Genomic DNA, 7500 nt, shown 5'->3' on the forward strand with positions numbered 1-7500 from the left:
GGGCTGGAGCTCTCTCTGTGCGGACTGCTGGCTCCCTCAGCCTTGGGTTCCATCGGCCCCACCACTGGAACGAGGGCCTCGGCAGACTCTGGCCCTCCCTGGCCCTTAAGTCGCTGTCAGAAACCCCATCTCGCGCTCGGATGTCCTGAATGACTGTGGCTTGCGCCTCTCTGGAAACATTTTAAATCTATCTATCCTCTACGCGTGGCCACTTAAAACCACAGGAGCTTGGGAAACACAGGGCCGCCATCCACCTCACTGGTTTTGGGAGAGAATGCTGAAAGTCTCTTGCCGACTCTCTCTTGACTTGAGTGCTTCACGGGCGTGTGGTTAAGGCGTAGTGAGACCAGATGTATGAACTCAGGCCGGGTGCTGATGGCTCACGCCTGTAACCCCAACACTTTGGGAGGCCGAGGCCGTAGGATCCCTTAGAAGAATCCCCTAACCCCGGGGAAGTTGAGGCTGCAGTGAGCCACAATGGTGTCACTGCACTCCAGTCTGGGCGAAAGACAGAGCGAGACCCTGTCACAGACAGACAGACAGACAGACAGACAGACAGACAGGCACGCAGACAGGCAGGCAGGCAGGCAGGCAGGCAGGCAGGCGGGCAGGGAGACAACAGCTGTATTCTGTTCTTCTCGGGGTGGGAAGCAAAAAGAACAGCAGACGGCACTTCACGTTTCTGTTGTTGTTCTTGTTTTGGACGGAGTTTTCGCTCTTGTTGCCCACGCTGGAGTGCAATGGCCACCATCTCGAGGGATCCGCCTGCCCTCGGCCTCCCAAAGTGCGGGGATGACAGGCGTGAGCGTACCGCACCCGGCTCCCCCCCCCCCCCCAAATCCGCCCCCGAAACACCACCGCTTGTCTTCCGGACAGTTTTACGGCAGAGTGTTTGGCTGGCTTGCTGAAATTCATTCTACATAGAAATTTAGGATGTCAGCTTCTGGCCTCATGGACTCTGAGCTGAGGAGTCCCCTGGTCTGTCTATCACAGGACCGTACACGTAAGGAGTGGAAAAACCGCAATGTTCAAAATCAGTAATTTTGTGATCCAGAAATACGCGGATTCACCCAAAACACGGAAACTTTTACAAATTGTCTTAGTTAGTCCTGGTGTCTGTGTCAGTGATTCTTTTACGTTTGGACCTTGACCGAGAGAATTTCCAGTCGGTCTCTCGTCTCTCGTCTTCGGACAGAAGTTCCAGATGATCCGATGGCTGGGGTCTTAGGCTGTGTGCCCCCAGGGGCCCTGGTCGATTAGTTGTGGGGATCGCCTGGAAGGGCGCGGTGACCCACTGTGCTGTGGGGGCCTCCATCCTTCCCCCTCCCGCCTCCCCCTCCAGGCGATCCCAATTCATTCCGGGCTGACAGTCTCATTGGCAGACGTCGGGCATCACCTAGCGGCCACTGTTACTCTGAAAATGGAGGCCTCAACAGAGGAAGGAAGCTCAGGCCGCCTGCGCACAGCCTGGGGCAACTGTGTCTTCTCCACCGCCCCCGCCCCCACCTCCAAGCTCCCCCCTTCCTTGTTGCCTAGGAAATCGCCACTTTGACGACTGGGCCTGAGTGACCTTTGATCAGGCAGCATCAATCAATCAATCAATCAATGTAAATACAATACAATACGATACAATACAATTGTACGGGCGCGGTGGCTCACGCCTGTCATCCCAGCACTTTGGGAGGCCGAGGCTGGCAGATCACCTGAGGTCGGCAGTTCGAGACCAGACTGACCCACATGGAGAAACCCCGTCTCTACTGAAAATACAAAATTAGCCGGGCGTGGTGGCACATGCCTGTAATCCCAGCTACTCGGGAAGGGAAACGGAGGCAGGAGAATTGCTTGAACCTGGGAGGCGGAGGTCGCAGTGAGGCGAGATGGCGCCATTGCGCTCCAGTCTGAGCAACAAGAGCGAAAGTGCGTCTCCAAAAAAAAAAAAAAAAAAAAAAAAAAAACCAAGAAAACAAACCAAAAAGCAAGCAAGCAAGCAAGCAAGCAAGCAAACAAACAAACAAAAAACACCATTCTCTGTGAAGCTGCTTTGTCGTGTGTGTATTCGTCTCGCAGAGTTAAACCTTTCTTTTTACTCAGCAGGTTGGAAGGGTTTTTTTGTTGAATCTGTCTGTGTACATTTCGGAGACCCTTGTGTCGTATGGTGAAAAAATCTTATGTTTTCAGATAAAAACGAGAGAGAAGGTCTTCATGAAACAGCTTTGTGACGTGTGGATTCATCATACCGAGTTAAAACTGCCTTTGGATTCAGCAGTTTGGAAGCAGAATGGACATTTGGGAGCCCACTGGGGCCTGTTGTGAAAAACCGAGTATCCCCACCAGAGAAATAGAAAGAAGCTCTCTATGATACCGCTTTGTGATGTGTGGATTCATGGCACCGAATTACAACTAATTTTTGATTGAGGAGGTTTGAAGCACTCTTTCTGTAGAATCCGCGAGTATACCTTTGGGAGCCCACTGAGGCCTAGTGTGAAAAACCGAATATCCCCAAATAAAAACTAGAAAGAAGCTGTCTCTGAAACTGCTTTGTCGTGTGTGGATTCATCTCACAGAGTGAAACCTTTCTTTTGATATACCAGGTTGGAAGCGGCCCTTTTGTAGAATCTGCAAAAGGACATTTGGGAGCTATTCGAGGCCTAGGGTGAAAACCAGGAAACTGTAGATAAAAACTAACAAGAAGCTATCTGTAAAACTGCTTTTTAGCGATGTGTAGATTCCTCTTACTGAGTTAAACCTTTCTGTTGATTCAGCAGATTGGAAGCATTTTGTTGTTGTTGTTGTTGTTGTTGTTGTTGTTGTTGTTGTTGTAGTAGTAGTATTTTTTTCTTAATGTTTTTATTTTTTTTAAGACAGACTCTCACTCTGTCCCCCAGGCTGGAGTGCAGTGACACCATCTCGGCTCACTGCAACCTCTGCCTTCCAGTTGAAGGGATTCTCCTGCCTCAGCCTCCCAAGTAGTTGGGATCACAGGCACCCGCTACCAAGCCCGGCAAATTTTTTGTGTTCTTGGTAGAGATGGGGTTTCACCGTTTTGGCCAGGCTGGTCTCGAACTCCTGACCTCAGGTGATCCACCCGCCTCTGCCTCCCAAAATGCTGGGATGACAGGCGTGAGCCGCTGCACGCGGCCGATTGGAAGCAGTTCTTTGCAGAATCTTCGAAGGGACATTTGGGAGCCCTTTGTGGCTCCTGGTGAAAGTGAACATCCCCAGAGGAAAAGGAGAAAAACTGCTGCTGGTGAAACTGCTTTTTGACGTGTGGATTCACCTCGAACGGATAATTCTTTTGAACCAGGAGGTTGGAAACACGCTTTCCGTAGAATCTGTGAGGGGACATTTGGAAACCCATTGAGGCCTACGTTGGAAAGCAGACTATCCACAGATTAAAACCAGAGAGAGGCTATCTGTCACATTGATTTGTGATGCGTAGATTGATCTCTTAGCGATACACCATTCTTTGGATTCATCAGGTTAGAAACACTTTTTTTGGGCAGTCTCTCTGAATGGATTTTTGGGAGTCCCTTTAGGCCTATGGTGAATCACCTAATATTCCCAGATGAAAATTAGAAAGAATGTATTTGAGAAACTGCTTTGCGATGTGTGGACTCATCCTAAAGGGTTACACCTTTGTTTTGATTAGGCAGGTTGGAGACACTCTCTTTGTAGAGATTCGAAAGGGACATCTGGGAGCCCTTGAGGCCTACGTTGAAAAACTGAATATCCCCAGACAAAGACCAGAGAGAATATGTCATTGAAACGGCTTCGTGATGTCTGGGAGCTCTCTCTCTCTCTCTCTCTCTCTCTCTCTCTCCCCCCCCCCCCGCTTGTCTCTCTCCCTGTGTCTGTCTTCTGTCTTACTCTCTTTCTCTGCCTGTCCTTCTGTCTGTTGGTCTCTCTCTCTCTCTCTCTCTCTCTCTCTCTCTCTCTCCCCCCCCGTCTGTTTCTCTCTCTCTCTCTCTGTCTGTCTGTCTGTCTCTCTCTCTCTCTCTCTGTTTCTCACTGTCTCTCTCTGTCCGTCTCAAAAAAAAAGAAAAGGATAGATACATGCATGCATGCATACATACATACATACATACATACATACATACATGCATACGTGCATACGTACAATTAAAAATTAGAAATAAAATAAAAGGAATAACTAGGCCCGGCGCGGTGGCTCAAGCCTGTCATCCCAGCACTTTGGGACGCCGAGGGTGGTGGATCGCTGGATCACGAGGTGGTCAGACGAGCAGGGCCAGTATGGTGAAACCCCGTCCGTCTCTAGTCAAAATACCAAAAATTAGCCGGGCATGGTCGTGCGCCTCTGTAATCTCAGCTACTCGGGAGGCCGAGCTGAGGCAGGAGAATCACTTGAACCTGGGAGGCGGAGGTTGCAGTGAGCCGAGATCGCGCCACTGTACACCAGCCTGGGCGAGAGAGGGAGACAACCTCTCAAGCAATTAAAAATAAAAGTAAAAATGAAAGTAAAATTAAAAATTAAAAAAAAAAAAAGAAAAGGAAAATGAAATAATTAAAAAGTGAGTTTCCGGGAAGAGAGGGAAGAAAAAGAGAAAAGAAAAAAGAAAACAGTCCCACAGTGACATAAACACATGCCTCTCGCCTTTCGAGGCGTCAGTGATGCTACGAATGATGCGCAATTTTTTTTTTTAACTTCCTTTTATTTTATTATCATTTATTGTTTGACACGAGCCTCGGAGGCCCTCCCTCCCTCCGTCCCACTCCCTCCCTCCGTCCCACTCCCTCGTTGCCCACACAACTTCAGGAGACAGACCCTGGCTGGGCCAGATTGTTCTTCTCTTTGAGCAGTTGTTTCCCTGTCTTTCTTCGTGTCTTTAACCCGTGTGGACTCTTCTGCTCGGATTTCACAGATGGCAGCTCCACTTCAGGCCTTGTTGTTAGTGGGGGCTTTCCTGATTCTCCCCACATGTAGTGAAAGCAGGTAGATTCGCCTCGCCTCGCCTCGCCTCGCCTCGCGCCTCTCTCTCTCTCTCTCTCTCTCTCTCTCTCTCTCTCTCTGCTGCTTTCTTGCTTTTTCTTTCTGTCTCTTTCTCTCTTTCTGTCGTGCTTTCTTGCTGTCTTGTTTTCTTGCTTTCTTGCTTTGTCTTTCTTCCTGTCTTTCCTCTTTCTTTTTTTTTCTTTCTTCTCTCGTCTTTCTTTCTCGCTGTCTTTCTCCCTCTCTCTCTCTCTTTCTTCTTTCTTTCTTTCTGTCTTTCTTTCTCTCTCTCTTTCTTTCTTTCTTCCTTTCTTTCTTTCTTTCTTTCTTTCTTTCTCTCTCTCTCTCTCTCTCTCTCTTTCTTTCTTTCTTTCTTTCTTTCTTTCTTTCTTTCTTTCTTTCTTTCTTTCTTTCTTTCATTTTTTTTCTCTCTCTCTCCCCCAGCCTCTGAAAGTGCTGGGATCACAGGCGTCAGCCACCGCGCCTGGCCTATTTGCTTATGTTATGTTATCTTATTTTTTGTTTATTCATTTTTATCTGTTCATTCATGTGTATGCATATAAATTTTTTTCTATTTTAATGTAGTTTTATATGTTATACCTATATACAAATGGAAATACTTATATTAATATTTGTCTTCTCTTTTCTTCTCTTTTCTTTCTTTCTCTCCTTTAGGTTTTCCTTCCTTTCTTTCTTTCTCTGTTTCCTTCTTTATGTTTGCCTGCCTGCCTGCCTGCCTGCCTTTCCTCCCTCCCTCCCTCCCTCCCTCCCTCCCTCCCTCCCTCCTTCTCTGTCTGGATTCAGGAAGAGCCTACGCATTCTGTGTCTCCCTGTGTCCTCAACGACCCGCGACCGAGTCCTTGCTTGTTGTTTCTCCCACCGAGATGCCTCTCCGAACATCCACACGCCGTGGGTTGTCTTCTGACTGTGTCGCGGTCCATGCAGAGACAGGGTTTGGGGACCGTTTCTGTGGGGTTGGGGTACAGGGGCTGCGTTTTCGGCCTCGGGATAGCGTCTCTCGACTCACGGTTTCGGTTTTGCGGTCCGCGGGCCGGCCTGCCATCCGGATCTGTCTTGGTGACGTTCGCGACGGTTGTCGGACTCCATCTGGCGGCCGCTTTTATATCGTTCCCTTGGCTTCCGGAGCTGCGGTGGCAGCTGCCGAGGGAGGGGACCGTCCCCGCTGTGAGCTAGGCAGAGCTCCGGAAAGACCGCGGTCGTCAGCCGGGCTGTCCCGGTCGCGCCAGAGCTCTGGCGCGTCACTTGTGAGTCAGAGCTCAGGCGTGCAGGCTTATGTGGGGAGAGGTTGTCGCTGCGCTTTCGGGCCAGAGCCGGGTGTGGGGCTGCCGGGGTTGGTCGACCAGCACGCCGCGGCTCCCGAGGCCTGACCCGCGACCCGCGGGGACCCACCGGGCTTGGGGTGGGAGGCTGGGGACACCCTTCCCGGCCCGGTCGCGGGCCCGCGCGCATCCTGGCCGTCTGAGGCAGCGGCCGAATTTTTTCTGCAAGTCCCCGTGGGGAGCCGGGGACCGTCCTGCCTCGTCCCCCGGGTGCCGGGGAGCGGTCCCTCTGCCGTGACCTGTTGTTTGCAAGTCCCCGTGGGGAGTCGGAGAGCGCTCCCTGAGCGCGCGTGCGGCCCGAGAGGTCACACCTGGCCGGCCTTCGGTCCCTCGTGTGTCCCGGTCGTACGAGGGGACGGCCGGAAACGCTTCCGAGTCTCGCTCTGGAGACTCGGGCCGGCCCCTGCGTGGCACGGGTGGCCGGGAGGACGTCCCTGGCCCGGCGCTGCTCCGGCGTGTGTCCTGGGGTCGACCAGAGGGCCCTGGGTGCTCCGTGTCTGGCTGCGATGGTGGCGATTTTGGGGACAGATGCCCGTGTCGCGGGTTCCCTGGGCCGGCGGCGTGGTCGGTGACTCGACCTCCTGTCTCCTGGGGAGGTATATGTTTCACTCCGAGCCGGCATTTTGGGCCACCGGGTTATTGCTGACACGCTGTCCTCTGGCGACCTGTCGCTGGAGAGGTTGGGTCTCTTGGATGCGTCGCGGGTCTTCGGCCTCCCGGTGACCCGGCTAGCCGGCCCTGCTCGTGCTTGAGCCGCCTGCTGGGGCCCGTGTGCCCGGTCTCTCATGCATCCGAGCGTCCCAGCTCCCGGTGCCGCCTTGGGTCCGGGTCTCTGACCCACCTGGGGGCGGCGGGGAAGGTGGCGCGGGCTTACCCTGCCACCGTGCGCTCCCCGCTGCGGGCACCTGGGGCGGCCGAGACAACCCCACTCCCGCTGGCTCCGTGCCGTGCGTGTCAGGCATTCCTCGTCTCTGCCGGGTTGTCTGCCGCCCCTGTCCTGGAGCTGGGGATGGCCAGGCTGATCTGCTCGCTGGCCTCTGGGGAGGCTGTGGCTGGCTGGCCGACCCTGCTCCGGGGATGCTTTCCCTGATCGATGTGGTGATGTCACGCTCTCCCGGGCCGGGACCGAGCCGCGACGGGCGAGGGGCGGGCATTCGTGGTGAATGAGACCCGTTCTTCTCGTCCCGCCCGCGGGGTTTCCCCCGTCTCCCATCC

Source organism: Macaca mulatta, chromosome 10 (genome assembly GCF_049350105.2).
Source record: "Macaca mulatta isolate MMU2019108-1 chromosome 10, T2T-MMU8v2.0, whole genome shotgun sequence".
Lineage (NCBI taxonomy): Eukaryota > Metazoa > Chordata > Mammalia > Primates > Cercopithecidae > Macaca > Macaca mulatta.